The 18,649-nt window shown below is 43.9% G+C and overlaps 1 non-coding gene across 1 annotated transcript; it reads left to right on the forward strand.

Annotated features, from left to right (window-relative positions):
• Positions 1 to 1,721: 1,721 nt before the first annotated feature.
• On the forward strand, positions 1,722 to 1,796 carry Trnat-ugu (transfer RNA threonine (anticodon UGU)). The gene has a single exon. It is a non-coding gene; the product is annotated as a tRNA-Thr (tRNA).
• Positions 1,797 to 18,649: the final 16,853 nt, after the last annotated feature.

Here is an 18,649-nt window from a genome sequence, read left to right on the forward strand (position 1 = left end):
ATAGAAATGCAAGTCACGTAGGAATGAAATAAATGGGAAGTGAAAGGAAGCTGAGTCGAAAGGCCTGCATGAAAAATGTGAAGAAATCTAAAAAGAAATGACTGTCGGAAGTATTGGCTCAGCATATAGAAAAGTCAAAATAACCTGCGGCGAAATTGAAAACCAGCTTGGTAACATTATGTGTGTGATGGAAATTTCACTGTTAAATGCAGAGGAGAGAGGAGATGGGTGGGAAGACTTCACTGAAGGCCTCTATGAGAGGGAAGTTTTGCCCTATGACGTGATAGAAGAAGAAACACGAGTCGATATAGAAGAGATAAGGGATCCAGTGTTATAATCAAAATTTAAAAGAACTTTGGAAGACTTAAGATCGAGTAAGACAGAAGGTACAGATAAAATTCCATCAGAATTTCTAAAATGATGGGGGGGGGGGGGGGGAGGGGGGAGTGGCTGTAGACCGGCAAAAAGGGTTCGACAGTATCAGATGGTGGAACATGTTTGGAATTCTATGAAAAATAGGGGTAAGACATAGGAAAAGACGGGTAATATACAATATGTCAACAACCAAGAGTGGGCCACCAAGAACGTGGTGTTTGGACTAAAGGGTGCAGTCTTCCGCCCCTACTGTCCATCTATACATCGAAGAAGCAATGGCGGACATAAAAGAAAGACTGAAGAGTGGAATTAAAATTCAAGGTGAAAAGATATCAATGATAATATTAGCTCATGGCATTGCTATCCTCAGTGACAGTGAAGAATTGCCGGATGTGTTCAGTGGAATGAACAGTCTAATGAGTCTAGAATACAGATTGAGAGTAAACATCAACCTATAAGACAAATTTCAATCCGGATTCCGTAAACACCACAGCACAAACAATGCTCTAATTAAAGTAACTGATGACCTGAAATATGCTATCAACAGACGAAAAGCAACAATATTGACGGTACTACTCGTAGACTTGAGCAAAGCTTTTGACACTGTTAACTTTATATACGAAGACAGTAACTGTTCTCGAAAGAAGAGATACTGTTGATGACCGTGCAGCTTTTCCCTGGAATAAATGATGATTAACTGAAACCCTCAGCTGCCGACAGGTGTTGTTGATATAACTTGATGTGGACAGCTGAAAATGTGTGCCCCGACGGGTACTAGAACCCGGGATCTCCTGCTTACATGGCAGACGCTCCATCCATCTGAGCCAACGAGGACACAGACGAATAGCGCGACTGCAGGGACTTATTCCTTACACGCTTCCCGTGAGACTCACATTCCCAACTGTCCACAATTCTACATATGTAATGTACCTTATAGACGTTTGCCCATCCACTCATCCCGGGTTCGAGTCCCGGTCGGGGCACTCATTTTCAGCTGTCCACATCTAGGTATATCAACAACACCTGTCGGCAGCTGAGGGTTTCAGTTAATCATCATTTATTCCAGGGAAAAGTTGCACGGTCATCAACAGTATCTCTTCTTTCGAGAACAGTTACTGTCTTCGTATACATAGTTAAAAGGCTACCCAGCCATTGACCTTCGTCTGTGCGAATGCGCACAGGTTGCCCAAACTCTTACGGAAATCGCCAAAGTATGCGCGAGTAATGAGCGGATGGGCAAATGTCTACAAGGTACATTACATATGTAGAATTGTGGACAGTTGGGAATGTGAGTCTCACGGGAAGCGTGCAAGGGATAAGTCCCTGCAGTCGCGCTATTCGTCTGTGTCTTCGGTGGCTCAGATGGATAGAGCGTCTGCCATGTAAGCAGGAGATCCCGGGTTCGAGTCCCGGTCAGGGCACACATTTTCAGCTGCCCACATCGAGGTATATCAGCAACACCTGTTGGCAGCTGAGGGTTTCAGTTTATCATCATTTATACTGTTAACTTTGACATATTTTCAGAAACGTGTGACAGCTTAATTTCTGTGATGGTGCTATGAAGTGATTTGAAAGCTACTTAAAAGACAGACAGCAGTGTGTTGTCTGTGTAAATGAAGAATCTTCTTGGAAACATGTCTCCTCTGGAGTGCCACAAGGATCGGTCTTAGGGCCACTTTTGTTTTCTTGTCAATGATATTTCGTCGGCTCTGTCCTCCTGTAAATATCATTTCTATGCCAATGTCCTCCAGCTTTACCTAAGCGTCAGACCTGAGGATATAAACACTGCAGTCGCTCAGATGAATGATGATCTGTCTTCAGTGGTGACATGGGCGAAAAACCTGGGGCTTAAACTAAATGACAAGAAGACTCAAGTAATCTTAATAGTTAATCAGAAATTAATAATTTCAGATTTCCGCGAGCGGCTGCCTCCTATCCTGCTCGACGGTATTCCAATACCATATCAGGAAACAGTTAAGAACTTGGGTGTAACTTTGGATGAGTATCTCAAATGGGCAGAGAATAGAGTCGCAGTGTGCCGGAAGCCGTCCGCTTGTCTCTATACTCTCAAAAACTTTCGGAACGTATTTCCACAGGACGTGAAACGCCAGCTCGTGCAAGTACTCTTTCTACCGAACCTCACTATTGTGATGTAATTCAACAAGGCATGAGTAGTGAAAACAAAAGACGGTTAGAAATAACCCTGAATGCCTGTGTGCGTTACACCTGCAACATTCGCCGATATGATCACGTTAGTGCTTCATACTCCCAGCTAGGGTGACTGCGGCCGGACAAATTGCGACTACCACAATCTATGTTTACTTCACCGGTTCCTCGTCGCGCAAGCACCCCAGTACCCTGCCTCAGAGATTAAACACCTTTCATGCCACCATAATCGAAACACGAGGTCACTGTTGTTTGGTATCCTAACTGTGCCCACTCACAAAACAATAACATTTGCAAACTCCTTCTCAGTTGCCACTGTCCGCCTCTGGAACAAACTGCCCCTACCTTGTGCAAAACTCAATCCCCTGCGGCTTTGATGAAGAAATTGAAGCATTTCCTACTGTCATCCACATAACGTTTTCGACGAAATGAATGTACAAAGCCAATCCTATCCTCTGTCAAATAGCACAGCTAGTGTCTCCTGCCTTTCTCCTTTCTCTTTTTCCTCTTCATCTATATGCATTAGCCACGTAATCTTCTTTTCCTTTATATTTCCTTAACTGTGTTTCATCATATCTCTATTCTCCTCCGCCCTTCACCATTAGTCCCCTCATATCCCCCGCTGCTAACACTCATATCCAAAAACTCTCTATCATAATGTCTAATTATAGCAGTAATTATCATCTACGAATATAAACTGTATGTTTATGTACTTTTCCAAGTGTACCTTTGTAATTGTTTATTTCACTTTTGTACTAGATGTAGTTTAACATGCCTATTAAAACCTATGAAAGCATAGTAAGTAGAATGCCTGGTTAGATGTAAGAGAGGGCCTGCTGGCCCTAATCTTGCCAGTAAAATAAATAAATAAATAAATCTAAGAAAGACGAAAGTAATGAGAAGTACTAGAATTGAGAACAGTGAGAAAATATGAGACTGGTGATCACGAAGTAGATGAAGTTAAGGAACTCTGCTACCTTGACAGCGAAGAAACGCATGACGGACGGAACAAGGAGGAGAAAAAGCATACTACTACTACTGGAAAAAAGGGCATTTGTGACCAAGATAAGTCTAGTAGCATCAAAGATAAGCCTTAATTGGAGGAAGAAATTTCTGGGAATGTACGTTTGGAGCACAGCATAGTATGACAGTGAAACATGGAAAAGAAGAGACTCGAAGCATTAGAGATATGGTGCTGTAGAAGAATGTTGAAAATTAGGTGGACTTATAAGGGAAGGAATGAGGAGGTTCTACGCAGATTTGGCGAGGGAAGAAACATATGAGAACACCGTCAAGAAGAACGGATACGATGGTAAGAAATCTGTTAAGACATCAGGGAATTCCTTGGTACTAGAGGGAGTCGTAGAGGGTAAAACCTTAGATTAAGACAGATTGGAATACATCCTGCAAATAATGGAGGACGTAGCTTGCAAGCAAGTACTACTCTAAGGTAATGAGGGTGTCACAGGAGAGAAATTCGTGGCCTTTCGTAGGAAGCCAGTCGGAAGACTGATGACTTTAAAAAAAATCATGGTTTAACACAGAATTATGTATGTATCTAGCGCGTCAAAACGCCGTCGATCGCCTATTTGGTTTCATTTTGAAACGGAGAGCTAGTTTTATAAAAGGTACATTCGAAGAGAAACGAGTCGAAGGAAACCGCTGAAGTGATCATAATGCCGTTGCCTAGGGAAGGATGTGTGATCCCTTTAAGAGCGGTGAGGACACAGAGACTAGTGGTGCATGGCCGTACAACCGTGTACACTTCGACGTTACACTACGATAGCGCTAAAAACAGAGAAATGGGGGCTTTACAAGAGCAACACTGGCGGGAGCGCAAGGAACGGAAGTTCATCAATGAATGGCGCAACTGTACAGAGAGCACTGCACGTACGTTGAAACGTCAAGGCGTGGCACACGCGATTCAGGAAAGGATGAGTGTCGCTGGCCGGTAACTCACCATTTGAAATGACACATGGCACTACCGACACGATTGTCTAACAGGTGGATGCCCTCATTATCGAAAACCGGTGAGTTACTGTAGCAGCTACAGCCGCAGCTGTATTAACCATTGGCATTTCAACGGACATGCAGCGCTCTCCATACACTTATGCCATTCTCTGATGAATTTCCGTTCCCTGCACTGCTTCCTCAATAAGAAATCGCACACGCCCCTTTACTCTCCTTTTCGATCCTTATTATATCAGTTTTGAGTACTACTGACGGCAGTGGACGGTCGTCGCATGCACAAGCTCGCTCGTCATCACATGGGTTTGCTCGCATGTCCCTTTAGCGGCGAGTTTGGATCCTCAGCGCCCTTATGGGTTCCTCCGTAGGTAATGGCATTACGACCCTTCATTTTACAGCCTCCTGCTCGTTTGTCTTTGCGTGCGTCTTATTCCTAACCTATTATTACATTTTCTGGTTAAATTTTCTACTTATCTGTAACACAACAAAAAATTATAGCCCTAAATCGAGGAGAGAAAACATGCTAGCGGTTCTTAGGAGAGAAGAACAGTGTTGACAAAGCACGCTATTTTAGTATTGTTTCGTGATAACAGCCTACTTATCAGTAGTAGAAATTACGAAAATATAATTTTGCTATAACGAACTGCTCTACCAGGCCGTGGTAGCCCAAAATATGTCATCCGCCCGCCGTGTCATCCTCTGTCGTGCGGCGCCATGCAGATGCTGTCGTTTTGCCGACTTTACAGATCTTCGAGCCTCTACTTCTCAATCAAGGAGCTCCGCAATTAACATCACGAGGCTGAGTGTACCCCGTACCAGTCATCCCACCAAGGAAAAATACTTGGCAGTACTGGGAATCGAACCCGGTCCTCCGTGTGGCAGCCAACCACGCTGACTACCCTGTTACGGAGGAGGACCTAGTTTTGCTACACGGTTGCTTAAATCGCACACCAGAGTTTGCCTGTCCTCAAAATGGGAAACTCTATGACATTACTCTCATCACTAACACTCATGCCTGAAATGACATTGCCACTGTCGTTGTTTTCTATAACTAGTTTGCCCGCATCTCGTGGTCGTGCGGTAGCGTTCTCGCTTCCCACGCTCGGGTTCCCGGGTTCGATTCCCGGCGGGGTCAGGAATTTTCTCTGCCTCGTGATGGCTGGGTGTTGTGTGCTGTCCTTAGGTTAGTTAGGTTTAAGTAGTTCTAAGTTCTAGGGGACTTATGACCACAGCAGTTGAGTCCCATAGTGCTCAGAGCCATTTGAACCATTTTATAACTAGTTTTTTTTAATTATTACATTCTGCCATGATGCTCCGCGTATGACTGGCAGCATTGTTCCAGTCTTCAGACTGGCTGTCCTGATAGCTTCCTTGATGAATTCCATGCCTTCAGACGGCGTATTTAATTTTATAATTGCTGGGAACTTAATATTTAATTTGGGGCCATATCAATCCTATTGGGTTAAAATGGAGAGTATTAAATCGATAAGCTCCACCGTTTTAAGTTTGTCACTTGCTCCGAGATTTTGACGTTGAAGGTAATCATCTTCTCCTTTCGCTTTGCCGTGACAGACGTCTTGGCAACAATAACAGAATGGAGCGTTATCAAGAAGAATTGTGTAGGCACGTAACTGGCTAACATTTATCTCGATTGTGCTCGTCCGGCAACACCATGGGTAAGAGGGCGTCGTCGAACATTTCCCTTGAATAAAATTTAACGAACTTCTTAATAGCGTTGTTCAGTTTCGAGCCACAAATAATAGTAGTAACATAAAATTTTAAGTCTGCGACGCAGTGAAATGAACAAACAAATTCTCAGTGCGCAACGAACGATCCACAGGGCAGCAAGCCACCTGAAACTGCAGCATAATACAGGTGGGCGGTTTTGCAGTGGTGAGGGTGGAGCTCTGGCAACCGCAGGTGATTGCTTTGACTACAGCTCGAGGAAGGGTTGGGGGGGTGGGGGTGGGTAGGGTTCTGATTGCGTGCTGTGCCTTCTTCGTGGCTCTCACATTGTTACTTTCTCCGTAGCTGTCAATCCTAGAATACAAATGTTGATGGTGTTGAGACAGCAACCAGGCACAATTTTATTTTCCGTTCCTTTATTCAAAAGGTACCGTTACCCGTATCGAATCATTAAGATTCATCTTCAGACGGTTTTCATGCTTTAATTCCATGTGGTGCGTTTTTTTTTACAGATTAATTTTCGTGAAATGTCGGTTTGTATGTATCAAAACATGTGGTGCATGTTAGAAATCTATTCTGTGACAAATATAAAATGCTCAGTGAAAAAAATTTATGTGTGCAACGGTAAGACCGCAGTGGGCATGTATTCACATCTCTTGGACCATGAAAACAAACACTAGAAACCGACATTTCACGACAATCAATCTGCAAAAAAAAATATCACGACATGTAATGAAAGCATGAAAACCGTCTGAAGACGAATCGTAATGATTCGAAACCGGTAACGGTACCTTTTGAATAAAGGAACTGAAAAGAAAATTGTGGCTGGTTGCTGTCTCAACACCATGAATAACAGCCACGGTCTCCAGCCATGTCATCATATGACAAAATTGCAATAATCCTAGAATAGTTTTGAGCAGGTTGTAGACCAGGGATTTCCAAACTTCCTCTCTGACGGAACGTTAGTGAAATTTTTAAATATGAGAAGAACTAGTTTCATTCAGTGATTACTTCTGTTTCAAAACACGACTGATAACGCAGAAATAATAATAAAATTGTAAAAAAGGTAATTAGTCTCGTCAAAATGCCAAAAAACGCCATACTAATTTATGGTTATTTGCCGAACACTTATTCACTTCCCGCGGAACAAAATTGTTTCGCGGAACACAATTTGGGAAACCATGCGGTACAGGTATATGTCGACAGCTGATAGCGCTTGGGGAAGAAAGTTTGACCTTCCATTTCTCACCCACTGAGCTACAGTGGTGTACAAGATGACGAAAGTAACTTTCCTATGATGTGTTACTGCCATGTAACATAGCTTAGACGATACATAGAAAGAGCTGCTACAGAATAGAACAGATAGTAACTGTACGAAATACGCAGTCACACGAACAGAAATGATACTTCCAAAGAAAGACAATATTACGGTCATGTTTGACAATGATGGACGTACTTTTATATGGGGTGAGGTGGGAACACACAATTCTCCCACACACATTATTGAACACGATCTTTTTAGTGCTCCAGATGCTATGGTGTCGGTAGTCACAATGTTGCATGGCCGTACTGACCTCTAAGTCTTTAAACACAGTACGCTCACCTTTCAAGGTTATTGTGAAACTGCTTTACTTTCCTATGTTTGTCTTTCCAGAGGTGATTTCGGCCACGATTACATTTTTGTGGATGACAACACGTGACCTCAACGAAGAGTGCAGGTGTAGGAGCTCTTGGAATGAGATAACATACGGTGAATCGACTGGCCTGCCCGCTCCCCCGACTTAAATACATCGAGCACATCTGGGATGCGTTGGGAGAGGTATCGCAGCACGTCCACCTACACCAACGACCATCCAGCAGATGTCAGCCGAGGGAAAAAGGGGGGAAGAGGGAGAGGATTCGAACATCCTACCACAAGAAGTCCTTATCAACCTTGTGGCCAGCATGGGAGCATATTACACAGCATGCTTTGCCATCCGCGTGATATCGCACACCTTATTAAGAATCATGTCTCACCATTTGTGATGTCCAGGGCATCATCATGAATTGCAGTGTCTTCAGTGTAATTATTCTTTCTGAATAAAAGTGTCATTTCTGCTCCTCTGACTGTGTATTTTTTTCAGTTACTTCTGTTTTGTACTATGCTGTAATAGTTCTTTCTACGTATGGTCCAAGTTTCATCGAGCTATGATCTTACAATAAATTTAGTATCACTGTGTTATACATGGAAAGCGATCCGTTTCACAAAATTTCAAAAAGGATGAAGTAAATATTATTAGTGTTATTCCGTGTTTTGCGATGTTTTTTATGAGCAGTTTGAAAGAGAGATAGAAACGCCAAATTAGTCCTAAACTTGTAATTTTACATACATTGTGCTTTCATTTTGTTGGTTTTGCTCTTTTTTGAATAATGATAGAATAATTTTGGTACGAAACTTAGAAGCATCTGTGAGGGCTATCCTCCTGTTGGTCTGCTGTTTCGTAACGGTTCATATGGCTCTGAACACTATGCGACTTAGCTTCTGAGGTCATCAGTCGCCTAGAACGTAGGTTAGTTAGGTTTAATTAGTTCTAAGGACATCACACACATCCATGCCCGAGGCAGGATTCGAACCTGCGACCGTAGCGGTCGCTCGGTTCCAGACTGTAGCGCTTAGAACCGCACGGCCACACCGGCCGCCTCTAACACTTAATGATGTGATGTGTCTTTTCTACAGTATCAAAAACATTTAACCACAGTCCACACTCATATGATCGCTTCACGTCTGTAATCGAATTGATTTATTTTTCAAGACTGGGAGGTACGTTTTATTGGGTTTCACTTTCAGAAGAAATTTATTAGATTGCTACTGAGCCGTGGGACCCACGCTCAAGGATACTTCAACTCAATAAATACAATGCAATAATTACCAACCAAACACAAACTCTGGCTTGTAATTTCCAACAGATTTTATTTAACAATTGCATGGCAATAGCAAACCTCAGAATAATATACATAATTGCCCTAGAATTTGAAACATTATTAAACAGACAAAATGGCATCAAAGCCCTCCCCAAAGAATAAATAATTTTAAAATCTATTTAAAACAAAAATCTTGAGAATCATAAAAAAAGTTAACTGAGAATAACTCCGACAGAAGCAGGACTCCTTTTAAGACATAACAGCAGAAACAACACACAATTTCTCTATTGAATAAGATATTATAAACCCAGTACAATGAAAGGCATCTCTCAGGTATCACGAAATTTCAGTGACAAGTAATGGCACATCAAAGGTGCGCGGAAACTACAACTCAGATCGAGCCTGAATGAAAGCTGAAAGGAACGGTAAAGAAGGGAAGACGGACGCCTCGGCGTCACCAGGAACAAATAATGAAATACTCAAATTCGCCGAAGAACCGGAGTCTACTGCAAAACACAGCGACCGCGCTATCGGTTACAATTCACTGGCTGCCGCCAAGGCGTCCTCCCCCAGTTAAACGACCAGCTACAACGGACGACGTGCACAGCTGATTATACCACTGAAAAAAAGAAAACAATGTAAAACCACACAGCAACTGGGCAGAATCTAGACTAACACAATCCTTAACACATTATAGAATTTTAAAAACAGGAATACGGCCACAAGGGACCCACAAGCTTTCTTATTCTTCAACTTAATCCACACTGAACCGGTATACCAGATGCAAAAATTATCACGCAGTAAGCTTTTTATAGAAGTAGACCATCTTTTTCTCACAAACAGCTTAAATTTATGCTGCTCCTCTCTCATCACCTCCATACCATCACCTGCTCATCCTGCGCCTTCCTGATGCTGGCTATGTTATCAAGATATTCAATGGAAAGAACTTCCCTTTGCTTCAAATTTGATGTCGGCGTGGCACAAGTAGCCAATGTCAAGTTCGCCGCAAATCCACTGAGCCGTGCTCACTCCTAACTATGCGTTTTCGTGAACTTCACTGTCTATTTGTGTTTGGTTTCCCGTCCTTGTTGCGGTTACGTCATGGTTCTTCTTCCTTCCACGTGTGGCAGCAGTGATGTGTATCGATATTTGCCCCTTGTACCATCTTCGGTTTTGTGCATATAGTTTCCGGCTAGGGGGTCTGCAGTGAGTCAGTCGGTTGCTGTGGACCAGGGAAGTTCTCTCCGCGCGGTGCAGTCGGCTGGTTCCGCTGGCGATCCCTCCGCAGTGTCGCAGCGTGTGTGGAACTGCTCGAGCGCTACGAGCTTCGTGGTTCACCGACCCAAGACGCCAGAGTTGAGTAGTGGTTTCAACTACCCAAACCACGTCCATTCATGTTGTGGTGGTTCGTCTCGGTGCTTCGCTGTTGGGGAGGTTTTGATGTGAGCAACGCCGAATGTGTCTGTTGCTGAAATTTAGCCGCCATGCGGTGCAGTTAACTATATTGGTTGACTATAACACGAGTGCACCAGCGGAATTTTCAGCCTGTGGCTGTTAGTGTTCTGGTTACCTGCCCTGGCCACTGACGTAAATTCAGGCAGTGTTCTTTTGGGGTGAAGTTAACTATATTACTGTACTTCAAATTCAAGTCTACCAGCGGAATTTTCTGCCTTGTGGCCGTTAGTGTTCTGGTTACCTGCCCTGGCCACTGACGTAACTTCAGGCAGCGTCCTTTCCTCACCTGTTGTCACTGGCCAACATGGTGTGTAATTTAGACAGCTAATACATTCTACATTGTGGATTATCACTTTCGCAACCTTTTGTGTTTGAGTTCTCATGTACTGATTGAGGGCAAGCAAGTCGCTGTGTCGGTCGGTCCGTGGCTGTCCCCTGGTTGGGTTCCGACGGATAAAGTGTAGTTGGGCTCGCCACCTATCTCACCTAAGTGAACGAGGGCAGACCGACCTCCCAGGAGGCTTCTGAGTGCCGTTGTCTTTATTGTCTTTCCCACCAGTGTTTAATTGTCTGCTTTCTGCTACTTAAAATTTAAGGTTTATGGTTATATTTTTTTTTTAAATTTTGGAAAATTAACTGTGGGCTTTCAGACTTTCAACTTAATTCTTAAAATTATCTTTCAAGCTTAAACATTGCGGCCTTCTGCCTTTAAAAGATTATGGTAATATATTTTAAAATTCTGAAATTTAATTGTGGCCTTCAGCCATTTGTATTGCATCTTGCATATTTTTGTTCTACCTACTTTGCCTTGAGGCTTTCCACCTACCTGTGATATATGTTTTTTAATTATTTTATTTGCTGTTTTAACTGCATTTTTAACTTGTTGATTTTTAAGATTTCTTGTTTCTAGGCCTTCAGCCGTGAAAAAGTTGCATTTGGTAAATGTTCGGCTATGTGCCGCTTTGGTTGTAAATGTGTTATTAAATTACAATAAATTACAATTAGAGGGCGAAACTGACCCCAACCTTATTTGGCCCTTTCCACAATCCTAATTACCTGTTCTGCCTAGCGGCTTTAGCGGGAATTTCATCCACCATTTCACACAGGTCACCACTGTTCAACAACTTGTGCACCAGTGGTCAATACGAAACACTGGGAAAGCCGTTAGCGTTTCATTCTGCAGCATATCCGATTGCAGACTGATACATTCTAAATGGTTCAAAATGGCTCTGAGCACTATGGGACTCAACTGCTGAGGTCATCAGTCCCCTAGAACTTAGAACTACTTAAACCTAACTAACCTAAGGACATCACACACATTCATGCCCGAGGCAGGATTCGAACCAGCGACCGTAGCAGTCGCGCGGTTCCGGACTGAACGGCTAGAACCGCGAGAGCACCGCGGCCGGCGATACATTCTAAAGCCACTTTCACATATTTAGCAGCACAGACGAGACCACGGCCCTCTCACTGGACACAGTACACGCTCGCCGACCGCACTCACGCCTCCGTCCGCAGCCCCACCGCTCACGTCACAGATAGAGGCAGAGCATGCGCAAAAGAGCGACCGCCGACAAGCACACTGCAACCGACCAAAACCAACCCTCTCCGCACAGCATCGTGCGCTTAAATAGCCGAAAAGCGACCAAAGAGGAAAACCGCGGCCGCGCGATACGGAGTCGATTACAGAGATCTTAAATGAATACAGAGAAGCGACTGTCGCCGACGGCGCCACGTACTAGCTACCAAGTCCATAATGGAAAGACAGTGGTCAGTTTCAAGAGTAGGAACAGATGTGATGACGAGAGGTAGCTGTGGGCACTAGCAATGGACGGGAGACGGTTCCCTGCGTTGATTGAGTCCTCCAAACAGAACTGGTGCTGTGGGCCGCTAGAGAGGTACTCAGATCCGATAGCCGATGCAGTCTATACGTTTCACCGCGCTCTGCCTTGGATGTTGTAGAATCTGTATGGGACTTCGCGTTTTGTCTAATGAGGGAGCCCTGGTGCAGACACCACGTCTCTCAGCACTCTCGGATGTGGAAGAACTTCGTAACACTTTCGTTGTAGGCGGTGAGCCGATCGTGGCTCGTGTTCGTGCCATTTCTTATTTTGCACCCTGTTTTCACCGTACTGCCGCCTCGTTATGTTAATTTTCAATTACTGCTGTTACTGAATTGCTGCCTTGCCTCCCCGTGAGTGGCAGCAGCAACACTTACCGATATAGGCCCTGATGTATTATCTTTGGAACTGCTATTACTTCCTGGTCGTCGTGTGTCGTGCATCGAGTGGCAACGCGCCAGCAGTGGGGTTCGGACCTGGCAGTCGGACAGTTGAGACGCGGTAGAGGTTCGGTCGGGCTGGATCGGCAGTGAGGTTCGGATAGCCATGACTCGCCCGACCGTTGCCGCAACACATGACTGGGGACGGTCTTGGTTGATCGCCGGTTGGTCGTCTTGTCGGACGACGTGTATTTGGCGGGCGATCGCTTATGGGTTGGCTGTGTGTGCCAACTCGTGATTCGTCCTCGTTTTGCTCAGTCACTGCCGTTAGCATTGTCTAGATCTTCGTGCAAGTGTTCGTGAAACTCTGTGTAGTTTATGTGGTTTGACTGACAAGTTATTTAAAGGTTGTCGGCATAATGGCTCTGAATTGGTCGGTTGGCGTGGAGTAGCGAGGAAGGACAGGATAGCCATCACTCGCCTGACGATTGCCGATACACACGTTTGAGTGACAACGACCCTGTTTGGCCGTTTTGGTCGGTCGTCTGATTAGACGACGTGTATTACGTGTATTTGGTTCGTCCACCGCTTATGGGTTGTCTGTGACCCGTTCTGCTTGTTGTTCCAGTTTCCGCTGTTAGCATTTTGATCATTGGTCTGTTGACTGTCTGTCGGTTGGGTTCCCAGCGGATTGAAAGTGGTTGGGCCGACTGCCTCTAACCTAAGCGAGCGACCCTCGAATATCTGAGCGCCCTTGGGCGTACTGCCCTATTTTTTAAAAATTTCTTCTTGTTGTTTGTACTTGTATGGCTTCTAGCCAATTTTGTGTTTTAAATTACAGCTGTTTTCCTGTTAAGGCCTTCAGCCTAGTTTAAAATACTGTTTCACATAAGCCCTGTGGCATTTTAAAATTGTTAATGATGTTGAATTTTTAAGTCTTCGGCCTTCAGACGATTTTAGTTTCAGTTGTTTGGTCTTAAGGCCTTCAGCCTAAATTAAAGAACTGCTTCACGTAAGGCCTTTGGTATTTAAAAAAAAATTAATGTTTTGAATTTAACTCGTTTACTTAAGCCTACGTACAGAACTGCTTTAAAATAAGGCTTGCCTTGTAAATTTCTCATTATGCTTGCGTTTTAAGTTATTGGACTTCAGCCGTTTTTAAATTAAAGTGGCTACCAGTCCCAGAATTAAAGCTGTGTCATTAAAAAAAGTTTTTTGGGCTCTTGTAATGTTTGATCAAATAATAAAGTTGTATGTTCGAGTGAAACTGACAGCCCCTTATTTTGGCCCCTTTTCACTATTTATACTATCTGTTCTGTTCTGCGGGATTAGCAGGGCGTGTCAAGCGGTACTGGACTTCGATTGCTGAACGTTGTTGTGCAGATCGAGTGAAGCGATCTAAACACCTATTAACTGATTTCAAAAATGCCTTCTACGTTAAATAGCGCTTGGAAAATGGATTTATGTACGTATTAAGAGCTAATTTATATTATTATTTCAGTTTGATGGAGGACAGCTGTTCAGGTCCCTTTCCAACCGGCCATTCATCCATATTTAGATTTCTCATGGTTTCCCTAAACCGAGCTTGGGCTCTATCCCTAAGGAACTCTTGGTAGACGGGATGTTAAACACTAATCGTACTTCTTTACCAATGCTGACAGCCAATTCTGATCACATAAGTCTGATACTATAGTGTGCACAACTTCTCCTTTGCGTCTCATGGGCTGACGGCACAGTCACTGCTGACAGTGACTCGTCCATTGGATAGGAACATCATTTCGGTGAAAACTATGGCGTTGTTCGATTCGATTGCGTCGGCAAGATGTTCCAGCTATTCTGTTCTCTTAATTGCAATTTTCGTCTCAACACACACATACACTCACGCCATGATGAAATATGATATGATACTCTTCCTCAATACAATTATACGGGGCTACTATAAACGACCCATTCGTTTCCAAAGTCCTACATTTTCCAGAGTGTTACATGCTTAAAAATGATTGCTGCATTAGTAGAACCGTAAACTCACCAAGTTTGCATTTTGCACTCTACCAATATCCTGTGAGTGTCACTCAGGACATACGACAGACTTCCAAGCGGTAGTCAAGACCGTTATACACCTTATGTAACGACATGTTGTACGTAAACACGGCCCTTCATTAAGCCGCAAAGGAACAAGGAAGCAAACGACCCCAGTGGTACAGGATACCATCCGCCACGCACCGTAGGGTGGCTTGCAGAGTATGTACAGGGTGTTTCAAAAATGACCGGTATATTTGAAACGTCAATAAAAACTAAACGAGCAGCGATAGAAATACACCGTTCGTTGCAATATGCTTGGGACAACAGTACATTTTCAGGCAGACAAACTTTAGAAATTACAGTAGTTAAAATTTTCAACAACAGATGGCGCTGCGGTCTGGGAAACTCTATAGTACGATATTTTCCACATATCCACCATGCGTAGCAATAATATGGCGTAGTCTCTGAATGAAATTACCCGAAACCTTTGACAACGTGTCTGGCGGAATGGCTTCACATGCAGATGAGATGTACTGCTTCAGCTGTTCAATTGTTTCTGGATTCTGGCGGTACACCTGGTCTTTCAAGTGTCCCCACAGAAAGAAGTCACAGGGGTTCATGTCTGGCGAATAGGGAGGCCAATCCACGCCGCCTCCTGTATGTTTCGGATAGCCCAAAGCAATCACACGATCATCGAAATATTCATTCAGGAAATTAAAGACGTCGGCCGTGCGATGTGGCCTGGCACCATCTTGCATAAACCACGAGGTGTTCGCAGTGTCGTCTAAGGCAGTTTGTACCGCCACAAATTCATGAAGAATGTCGAGATAGATTGAAATGGAGAGAGGCTAATGTCTAGCAGGAAACCGTGCATAAATTCGGATTTTGAAATACCCGTGATGAAACGTACCAAATCGCTTGTTGAAGCAGTATGACGCAAGACCCTACGCTACAGTTCACACTATAAACGCCCAGGGAAATGTACAGATCCTGGGCTGGCTTGACCGGTACACTTATCTGTTAAATATAGAGCTTGTCTGGGACGCGATGAGAAGACATGTATTTTTATAGCAGCCTCCAAACCAGCAATATTCGTGAACAGCATATGTTGAGGTACGGCAAGGACTTCATCAACATTGCATCCTGAGGCTATATGCTTTCACGCCACAATGTCCACTCTTTCGGACTTGTCCGAAAGAACAGACACTGCTTTGATCCAGCAACCACTATGAATTAGGACATGGGAATTACAGACATCGGCTGCAAGCGGGCATTGATTTAAATCAATGGGGAAAGTCGAAAATTTGTACTGGAACCCGTACCTCCTGCTTACTAGGCGGCCGCTCTGACCACTAAGCCATCCAGACAAAGTGGTCATCGCAAGTGCGCTAACTACCCTAGCACGCCTGCCGTCAGACCCAAATTCTCAACATATCCACACACTGCTAATGTACTGCTCGTTGCCCATTATCCTCAATACTCGCAGCATTTCGCCGATTCTCTTAAGACTTAGAGCCTAGTGTGCATCCACAGTGAAGGTCATTGGCTGTCCTCACCTTAATTAGATATATGAGTATGTGGTGTCTGTTCTTTCGGATATGTCCGAAGTAATAGACAACACACACATGTATGAGGCGTGCTATGGTGTACAATAGTAGTCGTGCAGTTGCTATGACCACTGCGTCCGGGTGGCTTAGTGGTCAGAGCATCTATCTAGTAAGCAGGAGACTCGAGTCCAGGTCCGGCACAAATTTTCAATATTCTCGATAGATTGAAATCAATGACTGCACGCAAGACAGTGTCTATAATTCCTCCGTGTCTAGACATAATTGTGTATTATTGCTCGCGAAAGTAGGTCGCACACTGCTGATGATGATGGACATCAGTTCAAAATGAAATGATAGCTTCATCTACAGTTTAAACTTACTCGACTACTCTGTAATTAGTTGGAGGCTACACAGAACCACTTTCAGACTATTTATCGACCATTCCACTCCCGAATAGCACGTAGGAAAAATGAGTGCGTGAATCTTTGCACGCGAGCTCTGATTTCTCTTATGTTATTGCGATGGCCATTTCACACTAGGTAGCTGGGACTCAACGAGATATTTTCGTATCCGGAGGTTAAAGCTAGTCAAAGTTCGTCAAAAATCTCGAGCGAACGAAAGCCGTCTTTCTTGTAATGATTGTCACACCAGTTGGCTTAACAGATCCGTAACATTGTGCCCACATTTTCCGCGATAATATAAAACAATCTGCTCTTCATACAAATATTCGGATGGCCTCCATCATTGCACAAATGGATAGCTGAGATGGTTTTTGGACCTGATGATGACCTGATCCCAGACCGTAATGGATTGGCTGTAATACAATATATCGTTACAGCTGTGTGTTATATAATGCCACAATGCAGTTGTTAGCATTCATTACAGCTATATAAAACCAACTCCATAAAATACCCTTTAATAGACTTGTTGCATCTTATACATGTTCTTCACCTTCCCCACAACACTTTCTATGTGATAAGTTCAGTTCAAGGTGTTTATTATTTTAGTCACTAGGTATTTAATCGTTGGGAAAGCTTTATATTCGTGTGTAACCGATGTTTAAGGGAATTTTTCGTAGAGTACCTCACACTTTTTTTCCGTTTGGCGTCATTTTCAAGCTTTATATTCGTGTGTAACCGATGTTTAATGGAATTTTTCGTTGAGTACCTCACATTTTTTTTCCGTTTGGCGTCAATTTCCTCTTCTTGCAAAAAAAAAAAAAAAAAAAAAAAAAAGATTCAAATGGCTCTGAGCACTATGGGACTTAACTGCTGTGATCATCAATCCCCTAGAACTTAGAACTACTTAAACCTAACTAACCTAAGGACATCACACACATCCATGCCCGAGGCAGGACTCGAACCTGCGACCGTAGCAGTCGCGCGGTTCCAGACTGTAGCTCGGCCACTTCGGCCGGCCCTCTTCTTGCACCATGCACATATCTTGTCTTAATAACTTTGCAATTGTTTTGATCTTCAGATGATTTTACTAGAAGGTAAAACCATCATCTGCAAAACATCAAAGACGACAGTCAGGACAGTCTCAAAAATAGCTTATTATGATTAAGAAAAGCAGGGAGACTATAAAACTTCCGTAGGGAATCCCACATATCATTTCGGTTTTATTGGATGAATTTTCGTCATTTACTACGAACTGTGTGATTTTTCATATAGGAAATCAATTGACACAACTCAGACGATATTCCATAGGCATCTAATTTGATTATTACTCATTTAGTACCCGATATGTAATGAAAATCTTAAAGTTTATAAATGGATGAGTAGGCTTAATGGCTTAACATTTCCTGCTAGCGAACCTACGGGCAAATTAAACACAAAACAAGCGGTGAAAGGCATCACATCTAAAGAAAAATACGTCCCAACGCAGAACGCTTATTTTCTCCAGGCTCCCCGCTGTTGCCACAGAAGCAGTTGGCGGAGCTTTCTCTATCTCTCCTGCGAGATTGGCACTTTTTGCGCGGACCCATTTATTCGAAAATTCTCGGACGAAAAATACTGTGGCCGCGGTTGCGGCGTGGGAGAAAGCTTGCGCGAGGCGCCCAAGTGAGTCGCGAAAAGACTTGACTAATCCCCGTCGGACGCGACGACGGGGCAGGAAAAAAAGGAAGAGGGAGTGGTGGTGAACTTTTCGCCATGCCCGCCCGCGAGGCAACTTTCTGTCGGCGTCGCGAATCCCGAGCAGCTCGCGGCTGGGGCGAACGGCCGCGCCTGGGAGGTGGGTTGGCTGCGCGGGGGCGGCGGGTAAGGGGATGTTGCGTGAGGGTGCCCGGCTGGCGACGACCACCCCC

Source organism: Schistocerca cancellata, chromosome 1, assembly GCF_023864275.1.
Source record: "Schistocerca cancellata isolate TAMUIC-IGC-003103 chromosome 1, iqSchCanc2.1, whole genome shotgun sequence".
NCBI classification, from domain to species: domain Eukaryota; kingdom Metazoa; phylum Arthropoda; class Insecta; order Orthoptera; family Acrididae; genus Schistocerca; species Schistocerca cancellata.